The following is a 21505-nucleotide window of genomic DNA, read 5'->3' as shown; positions in this document are numbered from 1 at the left end:
TGGGGCTTTTCTATGAAGACGAGGATGTGAGCCCAGTAAGCGGTGTGCCCTTTGCCAAGCAGCACGCATAGCCGACAAAATAGGATTAGTGGTGGAGTCTCGGGGACGAAATTCCGAGCCGTATAAAACAGAAAGACCTGCGTTTGTTAATGAAAGGTGGCGTTCAAGATGTACCCACTGTGGTGTATCCGATGAATGTGAAAGCATATATGACATTTGAGAAAGCTGTAATGCCAAAGCATAATGCTCCACTGAGGGTAGACCTATTCCTCCATAGGAGCGATGAGCCTTTAGTTTTGAAGCTGAGACACGGGGTTTGGCAGAGTTCCATATAAAGGATTTTATCTTAGAATCAATTGAACGTAGCGTGGTTAAAGGGATTTGAATAGGAAGCATCCCGAGGACATAAAGAAAACGGGAAAGAGTAACCATTTTCACGGCTTGAACCCTTCCCCACATTGAGAGACCCAGTGCCTTCCATTTTTCAAAATCACGTTGCATTTGAGCGATGAGGGGATTGAGATTATCCGTAACCATACTCTCTAGGCCTTTGTTCACTAGTATGCCCAAATACTTGAGATGAGAAGATTTCCATTGAAAAGGAAAACCTTGAATGGCCGCTATTGTGGTCCCATTCGAGATGGGCAGTGCTTCGCTTTTGTTCCAATTAATTTTGTACCCAGAAATGGAGGAGAAGTCATCTATTATTTTTAACACAGATGGTAAAGAGATGGAGAGATCTGTGAGTGTAAGGAGAATATCATCTGCGTAGAGATACATTTTGGATTCTCCTGTCGGAAGAGAAATGCCCTTAATATAAGTACATTGTCTTAAGGAGGCAGCCAACGGTTCCATGGCTAGAAGAAAGAGTAACGGGGAGAGGGGGCAACCCTGACGAGTACCTCGATTGATAGAAAATGGATCTGAGATAAAGCCCCCACAATTTACCTGTGCCGAAGGATTTTTGTACAACAAGCGTATTTTGTTTATGAATTGATCTCCCAGGCCGAATTTTTGTAACACCCTAAAAAGATAATCCCATTCAATTCGATCAAACGCCTTTTCCGCGTCAAGCGACAAGGCCAAAGCGTCATCCGGAAGATTCTTGGCATACCATAGTGTGTGGGCAAGAGTGCGAAGATGGTTCCTAGAGGAACGCCCCGGAACAAATCCTACTTGGGTATGATGTATGAGAGATGGGATAACCTTACGCAAGCGAGAGGCCAGAATGCTAGCTAGAATTTTGATGTCACAATTCAATAACGATATGGGTCGATAGCTGCTACATAATAAAGGGTCTTTGCCAGGTTTAGGTAACACAGCAATAATAGCTTTATTAGATATAAGGCCCAAGGAGGCCTCACCCTCTGCCTCTTGGAACGCGAGTAAAAGAGAGTCAAGCACATGCACTCCTGCCCAACGATAAAACTCTGCAGGAAAGCCATCCTCTCCTGGGGCCTTATGAGATGGCAAGCCAGCAACTGCATGCGATATTTCTTCCCTGGTAATTTCACCTTCCAATAAGATTCTACCTTCATCTGACAAACAGGGTAAGTTTACATTTGTAAGAAAAGAATCCAATTTGTCAGTATCAAGTTGAGTTTCAGCAGTGTAAAGAGACTGATAATACTGGGCAAATTCGTTAACAATATCTTGGGGTTTAGTTAGAGTAACACCGTTCATTGACTTAATGGCCGGTATGGCCATAGCTGCTTGCTGCTGACGTAGCTGGGCTGCTAATAATCTTCCCGCTTTTTCCCCCTGCTCATAATGTCTCCCTTTCATTCTATGCAAGGCGTATTCTGCCTTAGAGGTAAAAAAGACACGGTTAATTTTAACAAGATGGCTAACATAGATGATAACAAGAGTAGATGTACCTTTATGAGAAGATGGTGCAAGACATGTTGTTGTTCTACAGGACTATTAATGCTTCTTTGGAGCGTACTCGCTCTTTTGATCTCTTTCAAAGTAACTTTAGATACTCTAGAGGGACATACAGAGAATATGACTAACATAGTGAAAAGTTCACAAACGGTAGTTCCAGTTAGAACGAGCACTGAGCATATGCACAAGGATAGGTCAATAACTGATTTTTCTAGCAATGTTTTTTCAAAATTATTGTATGAATATGTAAAAACAATGGACGTAAGGGATTGCTACGTATGTATGCAATTACCTGCCTCTGTTTCAGAAGGGATGACTTATCATCACCTCCCAGCAACTTATGGAATAACATGTAGCGTTTTTTAACTAGTATATTTTATGAAGTAGGGAAATTAGAATATAATCTGTCTAATATAGATAACATTCTTGGACAATTGCCCATGAATAATGAATTGAATCCAGCTAAAGCTGCTAATACATTAGGTGAGATTTTTATAGAAACTAAAGAACTAACTTTAGAATATATTTTTAAGAACAATTTAACTTGCAGTTTGAAGACAGAAGAGAAAACATTTTTGGATATGGTCGAAGAGAGGAGATTGAAAATACACAAGAATGCAGAAGGACATAAAGAAGGGGAAAACATTTGGGAAATAGATGGGAAAAAGGAGACAAAGGGTGATGCTAGACCAACAATAGCTATAGATTCACCAAAGAAGGGCAAATTATGCATTATGAGAGAAAGATCCCAATATGATTATTATTATATAGGGACAAGTGAGTGTCATGATACATATTTTATTGCATCGGGATGGGGATTTAGAGGTGTAGAAGACCCAGTTTTCCCTGGACTCTACTATATTTGTGGGAATCAGGCTTACTACAGGTTGCCCGACCATTGGTATGGAACATGTTATGTTGGCCTGGTCTTTCCAAAGATTTTTCACATGGATAGAGTAGAGAATAGTGGACCAAAAAACCTACTAATGCGTAGCAGAAGAGAAACCTGGTTAGAAATTGTAGGTGATATTTTTGGAGCCTTGATACCAGCAGTGGGAATATCTTTGAATGCAAATAATATTCGGAAATTGTCAACTATAGTGGATCGCTTGTCAACAAGCACCGCTGGAGGATTCCTTTTGGTAAACACTGAACTGGTTGCCATGCGTGCTATGATTATGCAAAATTGACTTGCCCTTGATATCTTATTGGCAAAAGAGGGTGGAGTCTGTGGAATGCTGAAAGTTCAACATTGTTGCACTTACATTCCTGATGAAAGCAAAGATCTAAAAGTCTATATTAAGAATATTACAGAATTGCATGATGAAATAAAACCACTGGAGGTTGTAAGTATCTGGACTAGAATTAGTAATAAGATGGCTGCTATTAAAGCTTTCTTAGGTAAATTAGGTAGTACTATATTAGGGAAAATATTATTTCCATTAACATGTGTGATTTTTGTATTATTAATCCTTGGATTAGGATGTATGTGTTGTAGACATAGAAGAAATTAAAAGAAGGTTAAACGAGACATTTACAAAAACAAGGAAAAGAAACCAGAAAGAGATCTTAATGAAATAGAATATAAAGAATGGAAGGAGAGTATGTATGATAAAACCAAAAGAGAAGATGAAAGGGAAACAGAATTTTAATTGAGCAAGAAAACATTTCGAATTTCCATAAAAGGGGAAATAAATTGATTTTTTGTGGGTTTTGTTTGTGGTGATAAAATCACCAAAGGGGGGATTGATGGAGCGGGTAAAATGTTTTCTTTTTATATACCCAATCCATTTATATAAGTTTATATTAAAATGATTAATAATTAATTCTAATGATTAATAGATTGATGTGATGGTACTAAACCAACCTTATTAACCAAGAGAATACACGTGGGCATGCATTTGCATGGCTAAAATAATAAGTGAACTAAGTTGTATGCATATTAAAACGATAAGTGTTGCTTAGGCAGTGTTAATGTGATTTGCGCTTAAATAAACTAGCATTAACGGCATTGAATGTTGCATATGGCTAGATAATTGCAAACACATAAGGGTATTAGCAAGGGAATAACACTGTTTTAATCATTTCTATGTATTAATTACGATTTTGTGTTTCTTTGCTTAAAGTTGACTATTCTGGCCTACCAAAAGATGGCCGCCCATTGAAACCTAACTAAAGTACATGACTTCATCATTTGAACAATGGAGAAAGGCGCCTGCACTGACTTCGTTCGTGTCCCTTGTGTGACCTTTCAGACCATGCCCATGAAGACTACCCTGGGCGAGGTGCCAATGTCCCTGAACCTGAAGCAAATGTTGCAAGTTGCCAATGAACTATCAAACTCAACCGGTTACCAACGAACAGTTTTTCCCATACGCCTATTATAAACCTTCTTCCACATGAGAATATTCGAAAATGGTTCCCAAATGTATTGAGATGCATTTGAATTCAGCCAATCAGTGGCCTGGGAATAGAGAAAATGTTACTGTTATATGTAAATTTAAGTATAAATATTAGTAGTCTAGAGAGGGAAGGGGCTACTCTATGCTACGCATTCTATGCTGCACTGTTGAGCCGAGCTATTGATGAACAGAGCTCCTTATGCTGACGGAAGAGGACGGAGACTTTAGAACTTTGATGAACTTTCTGAGGACCAGTTCTGACATAGAAAACGACAATTAGCCAGAATAGGTAAATATGACAAAAGATAAAATTGCATTATTAGGATTTAATCTGCATTTACATTAGATAAAGCAAATCATTATTTGAATTTCTGTGTCGGGTGATTATTTCTTGAAATGTTTATGGATTAATTGGAGAGTTAAAAGCGTAATTAAATCCAATATCAACTAAATGATCCAATTGACCTCCGGATGGAGGAACTGTTAGGGTGATTCAGTAGAAGTGGTTTTCCTCTATCCAAGCGAACAGCTGTAGTTTGGGATTTGATATCCCACTGTAGGCACGGATAGTTTGAGAGAATGAATGTTGGTGTTATGGGCCCCACCAGCGTGTGATGTGTGTATGTGCATGTGACTGAGGAATCATTCCGTCCGTGGAAGCAGGGGGAAATTTAGTAATCCGAACTGCACCAGTATTTCTGGTAGCTAGAGATGGTTTTTATTGTTTTGGTTTGATGACTTTGGCATGTATATAGCTTATCCCTTATAGCCCTAGCAAGACCAAACCTCTGTCTCCATTGCCACTGAACCTGCTGTTAGAACTCCTCGCAGACGTCTCTTCCTACTTTCAGAAGTAAACTGTAAGGTGTGGTTAAATAGAGTGGACGCTTTTTGCTATCCTTTTGTTGATTGTTGTGTGTCACCCAGTAATATACAGTTCCATTCCCCTACACGCTGCCAGCAATGGTGTGCACTGGCTTGCCGTGAGCTGCTTTCTGTTACTTGTTCTAGATGCAGAACATCGCTGTGTCCATCTGCCAGTGCTAACGGGTGTTTAACAAAATCTATTAAAGTTTATTTCACTTCTCTGCTTTTTTACTATTTATGCATTGCTATATTAACTATTGGTAATTTTTTAGATTATTTAGAAATGTCATCAAGTTTGTATTGATTGATTGTTGTTTGGCGCTACTGTTTTTTATGCAAGAGTATGCGCTGTAAACTTGATTTCCTTGCCCAAGCACTTTTTAATTTTTTAGGTCTCGCATACGCAGCGCGCATGCGCTGCTGTAGGAAGAGACCTCTTGGAATTGAGTAGCTTTTTCGGGCAAAAACGTGCACGCGTTGCATTGCCTTCAATGGCAACGCGTGTACGTCTGGCGATTTCCTTCCGCGAGCGAGTGGCGCCATGTGTTCGCAATTATCGTGCTTGCTCCCGCAAGGTAAACGCTGCACGTCCCTGCTCTCGGCTTCACTCCCCCCACCCCTCAAGTACTCATTAACTTTCGCAGCCGTGGGGCCGCGCTTGTCTTTCTGCGCTTGTCTGTCAGCGCTTGTCTTAAGTTGCATCAGTCTCTGCGTATCTTTCTGCCATATTTCATACTTGCACCTCCATACAGCGAACACAGAGAGCTGTGGCCAGTATATACATATTGATAGAGTGCATCAGTCAAACTGAGATATTAAATGTATGATACAGGGTTCAAGGTGTGTTAGGATGGTGACGAGTGTAGATCACAAATAAACAGATGATCAAGGCGCTGCAACAGACTTTCTTGGTGCTTGGAAGGAGAATATGGAATTAACTACTTTGATCTGTTACTTGCGAAATGCTACAGTGCCCATGTGCCCAGGTCTAACGTGCACAGATATCTTCAATAAATAAATGTTAGTTGTGGTCTCTCCATTTTATATAGCCCCCTCCCCCCTCGTGTGATTTTTCGTCTCCTTTTCATGGGTTCCCCAGTGCTGTCCACCCTTGTTTTGGGCCTGGCTTTAAAATGGGCATCTCTTTCAGTTATCCACGCTTCGTGGTGATACTTTGTTGGCAAGGGAATGAGCGGTTGTAAATGTTCATTTGTAATTTTTTTCCAACAGATTTTTCCCCTATCAAATAATTGTCTTGAGTACAGCATGCTTATGGTGGCCCAGAAGTGGAAGTATGTCTAAGATTACTAGCTCGCTCGGAGTCATCGGAGACACGACCCACCGGGGCCGTTGTCCATTCCCAAATCCCTGTGACCTGGACATTTAAGCCTAAGTGTGTTTGTTGTGGTGAAGAGAACTCCGACTCTAAGAATGCTTTATTTGTTTAAATACATTCCAGTGTGTGACTGCGGTGGCGCGCCTGACCAAGCGCTCCTCCTTATGCCCACTGTGCCTATTGTAAACACACACCATGGCTACAGGCTGCCACATGTTCATGGTGCCTCATGCGTGTATTGGGCCTAATCAGTGTTCATGCACTCTTCTGAACATCGGGCACATATCTTTGATGTACATTAAGCCGTAAAGGAAATACAGTCTTCAGGCGCAAAGGAACGAGATCAGCTTAATTTCAATAAATTCCAGCAACTACATGTGACAGGCATGGTCAGGGGTTCAAGGCAAGGGGTTGAGGACCTGGGCAGCGGTGCCACATTCAATGAAGAAGTATACATGTGGCAAGGAAGGCGAGTTGTCTAGACGTTAACAAATGTGTGACTTCAGCTAGGAGCCTAATATTCAGTCAAGAAGGCTGCATAATTCGACCAAATGAAAATCTAGAGGACAAAGGGCAGATGACTGCCGGGGAAATAATTTTCTTTGTGACTCCTATGTAAGAGCTTCGCTGGAGGGCCTGCCCTCGTGTGGTCATCTACCCTTCCACAGGGGTGCAGCTACCCTTGGTGCAGTGTCAGCGGGGCCCAGATCCCCAAAGGGCCATCGAACTGATAATTGCTGTATTTTACCTCTGACAGCTGCCAAAGGGACAATTTTCCTTGCCTGCAGTAGGGCCCATGACATCCTTGGTAGCTTCTACCCTTGCTCACCAGTCAAGACCCTGTGGATTTGGTTTCAAAATGTACATGTTGGCACACGGTCATGCTCTTGTGGTCGCCAATGTTTCTGTAATTCGTTGCTGTTTCTTTAATTACACCACACCAATATCTCCAGTGCCCATTAAGCTACAGAAGAGTGTATTGTAATATACCCATAATATAAATATAACTCCCAGGTTATGCGTGTTTTTTTTTTTATAACCACCCTCCCGCCTTCCAGTGAGATGCCAGCCCGTGATTTAGGGCTACACATTCTGTGGACTTGTTCACAAATATTCATGTCCTTTCTAAGTAGATTAACAAACATCGCAAAATTCGCATATTACATAGTGTGCCTCGGAGTTTTGGCAGATAAGGGATGAGCTACGTGAGATAACTTGATTTGTCCAGAATTGTAAATTTGATAAAGCAGAGACGACTGGATTCACATGTCTGCCCCCTGGTTTGGCAGTGATTGTTGACAAACCAGGTTTCTGTATCCCCACCTTCTAATTCCAGGCATCCATTACCACCAGACAATGGCAGATATCGAGTTGCACTGTAATTAGGATAGATCCGTGACCTTTGAACTGTGCTACCATGCATTATTGCTTTCCTTTTTTGATGTCATTTATGCCCGGCTGCAAAGTCATTTTTCTAAATGTTATCATCATTTTGCTGTCATTTCCGTATTGCAGTTTAACTATGATGTTATGTTTTTATCATTGCAGTCCACAGTGCCTTTATTAGGGCTGGCTTGAGAGCGCATCTCTCTAGTGACTGGTAACAGTGATGTACACACTGTACACCACGTGGCATTGTGCTCTTGACCAGAAGTAGCTCATCGCTATTGGTTGATTGGTGAATCTTCCCGGTTCCTATGGGGTGTTTGCGTTGAAATGCACAACTGACTGTTTTACACAAGAAGGCGATAAACCATCCCACATTAATTTCTTTATATCAAACGTGCATTGAATACATACAGGTACCGATACAACCCCTGTTTGTATTTTTTTCGGCAATAGGCTTTTTAATGTTTTTGATAGGACTATGGTGTGAGCCCTACCAAAATCACCATTCCTAACACCACCACAAGTACACCATAACAGTTTCCATTCCCAGCACCAGAGAATGTGTGCATGCCCTTATTTGTGCGCTTTACGTCATGAAAGGCAGACCCACTGGCTTCGCTAGTGTTTTGTCTTCTCATGGGCTTGTACCTGTGATGTCCTATTTTTCAGTCCTCTGGTGCTGTCATTTGTAGTCATATCTCAGCTGTAATGCCAACTTCCTATACCAGTTCTGTTGTCATTTCCTTGTTTTTGAGGAGATATTGCAGCATTTTCCAAAGGCTTGGTTGGTGTGAGGTTCGGTGGCAAACATTAAAAGTCCTATATTGTGCATTTAATGTTGTCCTGCAGAAATATTGTATCCAAAATATCGAATAACAGAACTTCATCAAGGAAAGTACGAGCTTACTGTATGTCAACCCACACGTATGTATATCTTCATGGTACGTAGATGTGGAGTTAACAGCAGAGTAAATCTATACTTGCAATAATTTCACACTAGTAAGGAGCACTACAAATATACACAATATTTCCAAACAAATATCTTTGATTCAAAAACATTTATTCTCAAATCTCATATTTTTTAAACATGGAGAATGTCCAATTGTTCATGTACCAATGTGTTATTGCTTTGATGCCTCAGTTAGTCCTTTATCCATTAATTCCACATTTTGGAAACATGATTCTTTCACAAACTGTAAGAGCAAATTTGTGATTTATGGCATCCGCTGTCCCTGTAATCTACTATATATAGGGAAAACCACCCAAGAGATCCGAACTAGGATAACACAACATAAATCGCGGATTAACAAAAATGTTGAATCAGCTCCACTGGTCACACACTGGAAAGCCAAAAATCACCAAACCAGTGATCTAAAATGGACAGTTATATCTAAGATAGAACGAGATCCAAGGGGAGGCGACTTAGAAATAAAATTGTCCCGCAGAGAGGCTTTCATGATACTAAAATTCAATACAGCGTCTAACGGATTGAATGAGATCTCTGAACTTTATAAACTGAGCTAATTTCACTCTCACGATGTTCCTTTTGCTGCCATATGTGGGACTTTGTCTTCAAGATACTCCTTTTCCATTAATGTGCACATCGCTTCTCTCAGTGGCTTGATCATCTTACTTTTCACCCAAAAACTTTTTCAATCTCTATCTCCAGAGTCCGCCATCTTGAATTGGGCTCCCCGGACATCATTAGTCCTTTGCCCATGTCACTCATTGGATAAAATATCTCGCGCTAACTTCCCTTCTCGTGACCAACACGGCGTTGCAAAACAGATCGAGAATACGAACAGAGATGCAAGCAGGTAAGCCCGCTCCCGAGCTCCCCCTCCCTCCCTTCAAGAAACCTTACTTCAGCCTCTCTAAAACAGACGCGTTTCCTTCCTATTTTGTAGGCTTGCAATTGATTCTTTCCAAAAAAACTTTGACGCTGCACGCCCAATACCATTGCCTTTTCTGCTGAAAACAAGCAGCACCATGCCGTTATGAAGTTCAACTCGCCCTTCTCAGTTTGAGGATACGAATAGAGATACATACAGGTAAGCCCTCTCCCGGTCCTCCCTTCCTTTCCTCAAGAAACCATGCTTCAGTCTTTACTAAAGAGGACGTGTGCCTTTCCTATCCTGCAGGCTTCCATGGCAATAGATTTCTCTAAAAACCCTGGTCACGAAAGTTCAAGACCACTGTCTTCTCTGTTGGATTCAAGCAACACCATCCAGTTGTGAAGTACTACTCACCTTCCCCAGCCACTTAAGGTACTAAATGCAAGATATTAATTGGAACGATTACTGCACAGCCGCAATTATACCAAAACTCAATCTGAAATTTTTTTAATTCCTCAGCTCACGATAGACTCGTCCCTTTGGCAGCTACTTTATCCATACAAATCTCCTCGATATCAAGACCCCATTGACGCGGTACTTTGAATGTAAGCATATGATGACTTAGAAACGTCTCTTTGACATCCTTTTGATCTACCATCTTAATTTGTACCATTAGTCCCACCGATTTAGTGCCTCTTTTCTTCTTCGTTTTTCAGAGCCTCCTTCTTTTCTCAGAGCTTTCCTCATTAGATTGGCTGATTTCTTTACAATTGTCAAAGGTAATTTTGGTTGCACTGAGTCTTGTAGTATGCAATTAGAGGTTGTTTGTCTTTGTTACTCTCATTTTTGGTTTTTACTTTGACTTTCAGGTCCTGATGAGAGAACCCCTAAACTTTGGGTTCTTGAAACGCGTTGACCTTGTTGTACTACCACAAGAAGTTGTAATTGGTTTCAAATTAATTCATTATTGTTATTGAAATTTTTGCAATGTGATTTTCTGTGGTTTTCTAAAATAAGAGCACAAAATGTTATTGTCTTTAAATGTTATTGTCTTTATTTATGTTGTCACGAGCTTGATTGAGTAAGTGTATGTGTTACAGGTACCAGTATGTTTGGCACTAAGATGAGTGATTCTCCTCAGAATGTTTGAAACGTGCATCTGAAAGGTTTGTTTGTCCATTTCACGTACACTGTCTCATTTATGTGATTCATAGATAATTCTCTTGTTGTTTGTCTTTGGGAAGGACGTTATGAGTTTTTGATACTATAAAATCTATTGATTAAATCGAAAAAGAAATGATTCCAGACATTTTGTTATTTCTCAAAATGTTTCCTCACAAGTATATTTGAGGTTGCAAATAGTAGCAGTATTATCACTTATTTTGTTCATTCTAACACGGGCTCAGCCTTACTGCTTTAGGCCCACCTCCTAATTTGGGTTCATGCAAAGAACTATTGGAAGCATTGCAATTGCCAAAATAAATTGCAGTGGTCAAATGTGCCGCACATAAGTCAGGAAATGATAATGTGACACAGGGTAATCGGTGCGCTGACCAAGTTGCACAATTTTGTGCTCGACATACAATGTCTTTGAACAGAGGGTTGCAAAAAGAAGTTACCATTTGCCAACTAATGTTTTTCTCTGCTTCTGAAACATGGGACAAAGTTAGACAGTTACAGAATGAGGCAGACGCAGAAGAGAAAGAACACTGGATCAAATCAGGTTGCACAAGGAAAGCAGACGATTAAGTGTGGGTGTGTCCAGATGGTAGGCCAATAATGCCGGATAGCTTGTTGTCACAAATGGCTAGGGTATATCATGGAACTACACACATTGGAAGGGACGCCATGATTAGACATTTCAGACAGACATGGTAAAATCCCAGGTTTAGGGTAGTTGCAGAGAGTCTCTCCCAGAGGCATTTGACCTGCCAACAGCAAAACCCAGGTAGGACAACAGTAGTCAGAAGGGGAAAAATTGGAAGAGCAGAGGAACCATTCACAAGATTGTAACTTGACTTTATTGAGTTGCCACCGTGCAATGGTTTGAAGTATGCCCTTGTCATTGTGTGTTTGTTTTCTTGATGGGTAGAAGCCTAACCCACAAGAAGGAATGACAGCCTCACAGTTGCTAAATTTCTGTTGAGAGAGCCCATTCCTAGATTCAGATTTCCAGTCACTTTGGAATCAGATAGAGGACCTCATTTTAATAATGAGGTAATCAAATTGATTTGTACAGATTTCAAAATTGAACAGAAATTGCATTGTGCTTATCGACCAGAAGCCTCTGGAGTGGTTGAGCAGCTCAATGGTACAATAAAATCCAGGTTAGGGAAGGTGTGTGCATCCACTTCACTGAAATGGCCTGATGCTTTGCCCCTTGTATTGATGAGCCTTAGGAGCATTCCTGACCAAAGAACAGGATTAAGTTCATATGAGAGCCTCATGGAAGAATCTACTATAGAAAGTCAAGCTCAGTCAGAAGAGGAAAAAGAAAGACCGGAGGGTCCAGAGCAAATACAGACAACAGAAGGCAAAGAAGTGGAGAATTCAGAACAAGCCCAACCTAAAGAAAGAGAAAATAAAAGGACACTTGAAATTGGTGAAGAAGGTGAAAAGGCAGTACAGACAAAAAGGGTTAGAAAGGGAGATCACTGGCCGAGTGGAGTAAAAAGACTGCAATACTTTCTAAGAAGGAAAACAGGGAAAGAATTAGAACAAGTAAATGAGGTGTCAAGTCAGGTTGAGCAAGAATATTCAAGAAGAAGAAGATCATTGAGGTTGTCAAAGAGAGTAAGAGTTCCAAGTAGAAAATACAAGGCTCCAGAGTGGATGTACCTTATCCTTGAAGATTTTGAAAAATCTTGATCTAAATGAAGAACCAAAAGGTGACACTATTGAAGGATCTGATGAAAGGGAATTGAGAGCACCTTAAAGAAAGAAGTTTTTCACAAGAGGATGGATTTATTTGAGAAGATTATCAAACAAAAAGAAGAAAAGAAACAAAGAAAAGAGGGGCCATAAAGACAGAAAGCTTTTGAAGTGAGAAATAATATTAAATATTAAAAGATTTCTTTTTAGATACTAAAATGGATGAAATGAAGGTGACTGAACATCCGAAATCTAGTCTAAAACGAAGATGTGTTAAATGTTGTTTGTGTAGTATTTCAATACTATTGTTGATGTGGTTATTACTAACTGTCATAGTACATGTTCTAATGGTAACTAACAATCAAAATAATACAAATACTAGTGAAAGAATGAATGCAGTCACTAAGAAAACTACTACAGATTTAGAACAAATGGATAAGAGCATGTCTCATCATGGCAAATCAAATAGTGATTCGTCATTAAATGTATTTACTAAACTCCTTTACCATTATGTTGATACGATGGATGTGAGTGACTGTTATGTCTGCATGAAACTACCTACTTCTGTCTCAGAAGGTGTGACATATCACCATCTTCCATTAACTTATGGTGTGTCCTGTAGTGTCGTGTCCAGTTTGTTCTATGTAACCAGCAAGTTACAATATTACTATTCAAATTTGCATCTGGTCTTTTCTGAAATCCCTATTTGAAGAAACTTGAAACCAGTGCTTAGTAGTACTGCAGAGTTTATGGGTGAATTTTGCTAACAACAAATCCCATAGATATAACACATGCTCATAGAAATAACTTAACATGTCTTTTGCGTGATGAAGAGAAAGGTTTTCTAAACTTAGTAGAGGAAACAATGCAGGATTTCCAAAATAAAGCTGTTGAGCAGAAGTCACATGTACTGGCATGGGCTACTCAGGAGGGGGACTACAAGAAAGGCGAGACTCATGCTGCAATGTCCCTAGACTTGTCAAAATTGGGAAAATTCTGTCTACATAGAATAAAAACAGCGTATAATAGTATTTTTATTGGTACTAGTGAATGCGAACTTACCTTCCTAATCATAGAGGGATGGTGACTGAAAGGGGGCACTGATCATGTTTTCCCAGGAATGTATTACGTGTGTGGTAAAAATGTTTATTACAGGTTGCCTGCATGAAGGTATGGTAGTTGTTATTTTGCCATTGTATTCCCGAAGATTTATCACATAACTGAAACAATTAAATGGATGTAATAAGTAAAGTAGTAAAAAGAAGTAAAAGAGCAAGCTTTTCAGAAATAGTAGGTGACATATTTGGTGCACTGATACCGTCAGTTGGAGTCGTATTGAACTTAATGATCAATACTGTAATGGTTGCAATCAGATCTATGGTTTTTCAAAATAGACTTGCCCTCGATATTTTATTGGCAAATGAGGGTGGAGTCTGTGGCATTTTGAAAGTCCAATACTACTGTACATATCTCCCAGACAAAAGTAAAGGTTTTGAGGGATATATCAAGAATATTACAAAGATTCATAAAGATTTGACCCAACTGGAGGTTGAAGGTGTTTGGAAAAGACTCAGTAAAACTATTTCCACTATAGGTAGCTGGTCAGCCAGGCTGTTACAGCGGGCATGGGCACCATCCATGGTTGGTTGTTTCTGGGGCAGTTTTGAAAGGGTTTTGCAAATCTGGAAGATTTTCTTGGGGGAGTTAGAGGCTAGATTAATTTTTTCCTCATAGAAAGAAGCTTGGGCAGCTTTAATTTTGCCTTTGTAGGTTTTTATTGCCTACCTATATTTTAATTTGCTGAAATCCTCATAGTTTTGTCTCCTTTTCCTCTCTAACATTTTGCAGAATTGTTTGAGTTCCCATAACTTCGGGGAGTACCATGGGGAGATCCTAGATCTACATTTTTTGTGAGTGAGTCTCTTGGGAAGTACGTCATCTAAAGAGCTTTGGATCCAGTTATCAAATTTATCATTGGACGAGATGAGAGTCAGGTTACTGGCTGGCCCGGTGGCTTCCAGAACAGAAATCCATTGTTCTGTAGGAAGCTTAGGCCACGTTCCATGCAACAAACTGAGTTTGAGGAGAAGGTAGGACCAGGGATTTCGCAAGACAGGGGGATCGGGAAGTGATCTGATCAGGGAAGCAGAGATGGTGCTCCTACTGTAAGTTCATTGCAATTCCTGAAGACGGGATCAAGTAGGTGACCTTTAATGTGTTTTTTTTCAAGTACACTCTGTTTTAGCGGAAGTGCGGAGAGATTCATGGTCAGCTCTGATGCGAATTGGTCTGAGGGGTTGTCTAGGTGTATATTGAGATCGCCTAATATTGTAAAGTTGGACAGAGAGCTGGCTAAATTAGCAACAGGTACAGGGAGGATGTTGAGGAATTGTCATTGGGCCCCAGGTGGGCGATATATAAATAAGCGAGAAAAGGTGATGGTGGGGGAGAAGACTATAGAGAAGGCTAGACTCTCGCAGTCTGGTAGAAGGGCAGCGGTGATGCGACAATTGAACCGGTCTTTAAGAACAATTGCTATGCCCCCCTCTGCCATTCTTATGGTCCACCCGTTGTATAAGGTAGCCGTGAGGGAGAGTTTGAGTGAGGACTGGGTCGGACTCAGTGTTGAGCCAGGTTTCTGTCAGGAAAAGGGCATAAGGGTTTTGTTCCGCCAGTAACATGGCGATTTCAGTGGCATGTTTAGGGAATGATCTGCAGCTCAGTAAAAACATCTTTAGTGTAAAATATTTTCCAGGAGGGGTCCGGACTTTGATAGACAAAGATTAAAAACACAGTGGGGGCGATTAACGTGCCCTTCTGCGACATTCAAGGAGTGTAGACAGTTGCCAGTAGCATTTCCTCTTAGATTGTGGAGAGATTATGGGCTATAAGATCTAATAGTTGTCGGGGCACGGACAAGGGTTGTGGCCCCTGACCCTGGCTGGACGCAGATAAGTGCAGACGGGCTTGCCTTTGGCGCGGAGAGTCTGGCATGTGTTTTAAGTAAGTGGGTGTGACTCCACCCCCCCGGTCTCCTGCCCGGAAGTAAGGCAAAGTTGTTGCCAGTTACTCTCTCCACGCAAGCAGGAAAACCCATCGTGCACCGGGTTCTTATACTGCTCAGAACAAAGGATCTCTGTAGTCTTCTTTACATTTTCTGAAGCCTCCGATGGTTGAATGGGTTTTTATCATTTTATGATTCTATATGAAATTGTAGTTCAAATTTAATTTGGAAAAATCTGTGCACCCTGAGACATTAAGCCTATCGCCACTAAGCTAAGTAGCAGCATCTACCTCATTCCAATGAACGCAAACCCCAATCATGTAAATGGGGATAGTGATGGTTTCTATGACAAATGTATCTAGATTTTTAATTGTTACGAAACTCCAGAGCAAGATAGAAAGAGAACAACTAAAAACATAAAAATATTTCATGCATGGTCTGTATTGTTACTGTTAAAATGTTGTTGTTACCCAGGACCCACCAGATCAGTATTTTCCAAACTGTAAGTCACAACTCACTGGTGGGTCCCGAGCTAATTTTTGGTGAGTTGAGACAGTCCAAGCAATAATTAAAAACCATTAAATTCTGTATTTATCTTGCCCCTTTGCTGTGTTTGAAAGACCAAGGTTCTATTTCAGATCTTCTACAAATTGATCCTTTTTTAAGAAGGGAATTGGTGTTTTCAAACTCCTCTAGCTTTGCAGTCATAGAAAGAAAAGTAAAATTATTATTTGGCAATCTTACTGGGATAGCGGTGTGTGAAAGGAAAGGTTGTAGGATGTCATTCAATAGAACTTTATTCAGTTTAAAAAAACATCAAAGCATACAAGATTATATTTGACTTTAGTAAACAACAGCTAAAAATATAATTTGATAACAATAAATAGAGTCTAACAAAGATGAGTATGAGTAGAGATTTCTGGCTAAAACATACTTGATTAAAACTCCGCTGTAGAATGCAATTTTTGTGACACACAGATGTAAATACGTGCATATGAACTGTACACATTCAGCAGTTAGGAAGGCAAAACTGAAGCTCTTTTTTGTAATTTTGAAGTGTACTGGACACAAAGATTTCAATTGAACAAAACAAATCAGGACACTTGGTGGTGCAAAAATGATACATTTTCATTGAAACCCAATTTCGGTACATTATCTTTTTTGTGAAATATAGTTATATCAGCAAATTGTATGTCTGTGCAAATAGAGTGGCATTTCAAAGGAAAACATAACAGAGCGCTACCACATGATGCTTTAATTACATTAAATAATTGCCCACCTCATGTCCCTGAAAGCTAGGTGGGTCGCAAAAATTAGCAGTTTGAAAAACTGTGTAGTGGTTCTAAAAGGTTTGGAATCTCTTGCACTAGATCTTTACAGCAACCCCCTTGGGATTCACAAATGAGCTACCGCAATGCTTTCATGGCAAGTTGAACATGTTTATATGGCAGAGGAAGAGAGCAGGACTAAGACCCCTGTACCCCAAATATTGTTGATTCAGCAAAATCCCTAGGAATAACACTAGATAACAACCTCTCCATGATGAATAACATCAGCTCCACAACCAGAGCGGTCAATTTCCATCTCTACATTTTAGGAAAACTAAAGCGTTTCCTGCCCAATGCAGATCTCAAGATGGCGGTTCAGGCTCTTGTGATCTCCAAACTTGACAATGGGAATGCTACCCTTGTTGGCCTACCGAAAATAAAATTAGCACCACTGAGGGCTACCCTCCATGCTGCTGGACGGCTCATCTGAGGCATAAAGAAAAATGATCATATCACCCCAGCCCTCCACTCTCTGAACTGGCTACCTTGTGAATCTAGGATCCACCTAAAAATAGCATGTATGACATACAAAGCCATCCACCACTACACTCCTTGCTACCTGACTCATAAACTGGTACTATCCGGAAGGAATAGTGCTTCTCGTAGTACATGCTCCCTACTGCTGAAACCCCCAACATTTCACAAATAGAAAGCCAATAAGAGACCTTTCTCTGGAATTTCCCCAAGAATTTGGAACTCTCTTTCCCCAGAGATTAGGACCATCCCTTCATTCGTTCTTTTCAAAAACGAAGTAAAAATGAGACTGCTGAATAATGTCTATCTTATCTGAGGCGACAATCCATGCCAATTTGATTTCTCTGCTGGTGTTTTCACTATGTCTCTTTCTATTATCTTTTCATGCTGTATTTTCTATATTTTGTTCCTTGTATATTTAATGCTATTTATTAGGTTATACAGCGCTCTGACACCAACATTTTGGTCATGTTCGCGCTTTATAAAACTTTATACATAAATAAAAATGAAAAAAAACACAACCAGTGTGCCCTGGAACCCAGGCATGAAGACCTGAGGATGCATGATATAAGACAATAACAACATGAAGTCTTTTTTGTGCTATTGCTATAACTGCATATGCATCTAAACAGACCAAGAGTGGTGCATGATAGACTGTACATTAAGTAGGAGGCAGCTGTGGGAGGTCATGTGCTTCCAAAAGTCAGAAAATGAAGAAGCTCTATCGGGGAGAGACTAAGCATATGCCATTGATTAGCATCTGCCTCCTCTTCATTCACCCCGCTATGGGGAAACATTACATTTGCATCAGGACTCAACATCTGGCCTTTATGAGTTGAGGGGGGTGGTGAAAAAGCCCAGGTGAATATTTAAATTATGCAAATGTAATTTGTTTAATTTAGGGAATTTCACATTACAATTGTTACACAAGATTCCAAAATGACACCATTAAGGCATTTTACATAAATACATTTGTGACAATGTCACAGCATTAGAGCACAATGACACTCTGTTTTTCATTCTATTGTTTTAGAGTGAAATGTACCCTTGCATCCAAAATGTATGTAAGAAAACATCTAACTCATATAAATGTGCCTAATATGGCACTATCTTCACTTGCAAATAATGTTATTTCTTTCTTCAGTCTTACATCCTCAAATTGTACACTATCTTCAAAAAATGTTCCCATATTCCTAAAACGTAGCATGAGAAAGTATATTTACTTTAAATGTCTGATGGTCACGTTTAATTTTCCTTTAAATAGTTGTCTCCTTCTTTTCCATAGTCTGTATGCTTCTTCTCTTGGAGAACAATCTCCTGCAAGACTTCATGTATGTTTGTCTTAATTTCTATTAATGTACTGTGGCAAATTGCCCACAACTCATTTCAAAGATCACAACCTCTTCTTTTTCTAAAAGGGGTACTCTGCAACCTAACACCACCTAATCTCCGTAAGAAAAATGATGTGTTTACCCAAATTCAGTTTCACAATATTATCCACCTTTTTAAGTTGTCATAATATGTGTTTGATATACACATAAAGCACATCACAATAGTAGATTCAAAGATCAAAAATGTATGAATCAGCTACCACGGTTTGATAAGACTTGGGAAACCCTGCATTAGATACCTAACAAAAGAATTTAGGGAACTTCAATGCCCGCATACCTGTGTGCCAGGAGATCCACCGCCCACCTTGTGAGCCCACTCAGAGTTGATTCTCCCTATACATAATCAACCATCACTATATATCAGAAGGAACCCTGTTACCCAATCATAAATCCTCATGCCAAAACCAACTTCAGGCCCCACACCCTACTCGCTTTTTGACTCTATTACATTTACTTTTCTTTTGTTTCTGCCTCAGCCTCTATTCTCTCACCAGCCATTGGATATAGGTGATGAGGTATCTTTTATAAGCCTGGATGGAGTTTGTGAAGTGCCAGAAAAACTTTACCGCGCTCTGCAGAGTTCTGCCAGTGGCGGAGTCTGTTAAGTCGCGTTGCTCGCACTATGCCTTGCGCCAGAGGATGCTTGTGCTATTTACCTCTCAAGTAAATATTCTACTTGAGAGGCAGCTTCCTCAACACGAATAGCAGATTTCTCAACGAGAGTGGTCTCGACCTGCTGCAACTGCCCACGATGAACAATCTCCCCGGGAGGAGGTCTATGTGATTTTTTTCCCACAAGCACTTGCCAATTTACCATTGGGGAGATGCTCGAGAGAAAAAACTCTGCTCCGTGTCACTTCACAGAGTTTTTCGGAACTCCACACAGAGCACAGAATGGGTAAAACTCTGCGAACTCCACCAGCGGAGTGGAATTCTTCATCCACCTCTAATCTTGTACTGATAATTTTTCTTCGTATACAAAACTAATAAAACATGTTTTAAACCTAAAAACGTATTTTACTTATATGATACATAATCTTAGACATCTGGATAGCCAACACGTGTTTTACCCCTTCTGGTATGCAGGACTGATGCTTTTTCAAGGTTTCAGTGTTCATGTGAGCTGAAACATTAGGTGTTTTTTGCGGTTCTAGGCTGTGGTTAGTCCATACACAAAGGCCGCCCCTAGAAAAAACTTAAAGATCGATATTTTTGGTGTTATGATTGTTTGAAAATAACAAGTGCTTTGTTGGTTTAGATAAGTGTTGAGGACAGAAAGTTACTGCAGTCATCTCCAGGACGGTTCAATTTGTGGCCTGGTTCTGTTGAACAGACGAAGTGTTTTGTTTGCTATTCAACCCTTGGTTGCTTTAAGTCACAAGCAGCACCACTCCTCATACTCACTCATATGAGCACTTCATATGGAAGGCCACATTTGTGTATAAGTAATGCCACTCATCTGTTTTATACAACGCTCTTAATGTTGTCTACAGCCATATATCTATTCCTTATTATTTCATATCGGAATTTTTGTTTCCTTTCCGGATCATTTTCATGATGCCAGGCCTCATCTCTTTGGTCCTCAGTCCATAGACTATTGGATTTATTGCAGGAGGTATAATGAAGTGAAGGACATTGAGTAAGATAGGGACATCAGGTACTATTACCCTCTCCATCTTATTTGTGAAAATTAAAACCAACAACAAGGTATAAAAGAATTAAATCAAAATGAAATGTGAAGAACATGTGCTTAGTGCCTTTGTGGCAGCCCCTTTGACTTGAATATTTATTACTACACGGAGGATAAGGCAGTAGGACAGGCAGATGAAGAGAAAGTCACTTCCTAATATGCCGAAGGCAATGGCCAACTGGTAGACTGCATTCATTGTTCTATCACTGCAAGCCAGGGATGTCACCGCTATGTTGGTACATACGCAATGTTCAATGGCGTTTCTGAAGCAGTACTGAAGTCGGGCTGCTAACACTGGATAAGGTAAGCACACGAGGATACTCCTGAGCAGAATAAACAGAAAGGCATTTGCAATAAACCTGTGGTTAATTACAGAAGGATACCTCAAGGGATGGCAAATAGCAACGTACCGGTCTAAAGCCATGAAAAGGAACGTAGCAGATTCCATTGCAACTAATGCATTCACTGTGAACATCTGAAAAAAGCAGCCTGGCAAGTCAATGACCTGTAGGTCGAAGGAAAGGACTCCCAATATTTTGGGGATGGTGGCCATGCACAGAACAAGATCTAAGACAGCGAGGAACCCAATCAAGTAGTACATAGGTTCATGAAGGCTCGGCTCTCTGCGTATGACTTCCAGGATTGTGAGATTGGAGACAATAGCGATAAGTAAAAGAAAAGCCAGAGGGATGAAAAGCCAATGCTGCCAGCTCTGGATACTTGGAAAACAGATCAGTAAAAAGTGTGGAATTTGAAAGGATGAGGTGGTGTTGATAGATGACATAGTAAAAGTGCCTTCCCATCAGCATCTGCTGAGAGAATCAAAAAACAAAACAAATAATTAGCAATTAATCTGGTAATTTACAATCATGCTTTTTTATCTTAAATTATTTTAGATTAATACATACTCTATATTTCTTGTATTAAATTAGGAAGAGATCAACGAGGTCAGATCAGCTTTGAATTGGTCTGTTGAAGGCATTAATTGGAAGAGACCGTTATTGGTTTTAGAGATATGGTAAATGTTACTTGGT

At 40.1% G+C, this 21505-nt stretch overlaps 1 pseudogene; it reads right to left on the bottom strand.

Annotated features, from left to right (window-relative positions):
• Positions 1-20292: 20292 nt before the first annotated feature.
• On the bottom strand, positions 20293-21255 carry LOC146806307 (olfactory receptor 56A4-like; annotated as a pseudogene).
• Positions 21256-21505: the final 250 nt, after the last annotated feature.

Source organism: Triturus cristatus, chromosome 8, assembly GCF_964204655.1.
Source record: "Triturus cristatus chromosome 8, aTriCri1.1, whole genome shotgun sequence".
NCBI lineage: Eukaryota > Metazoa > Chordata > Amphibia > Caudata > Salamandridae > Triturus > Triturus cristatus.
Note: the sequence above shows the minus strand (reverse complement) of the source record. Positions and strands in the feature narration are given on the sequence as shown.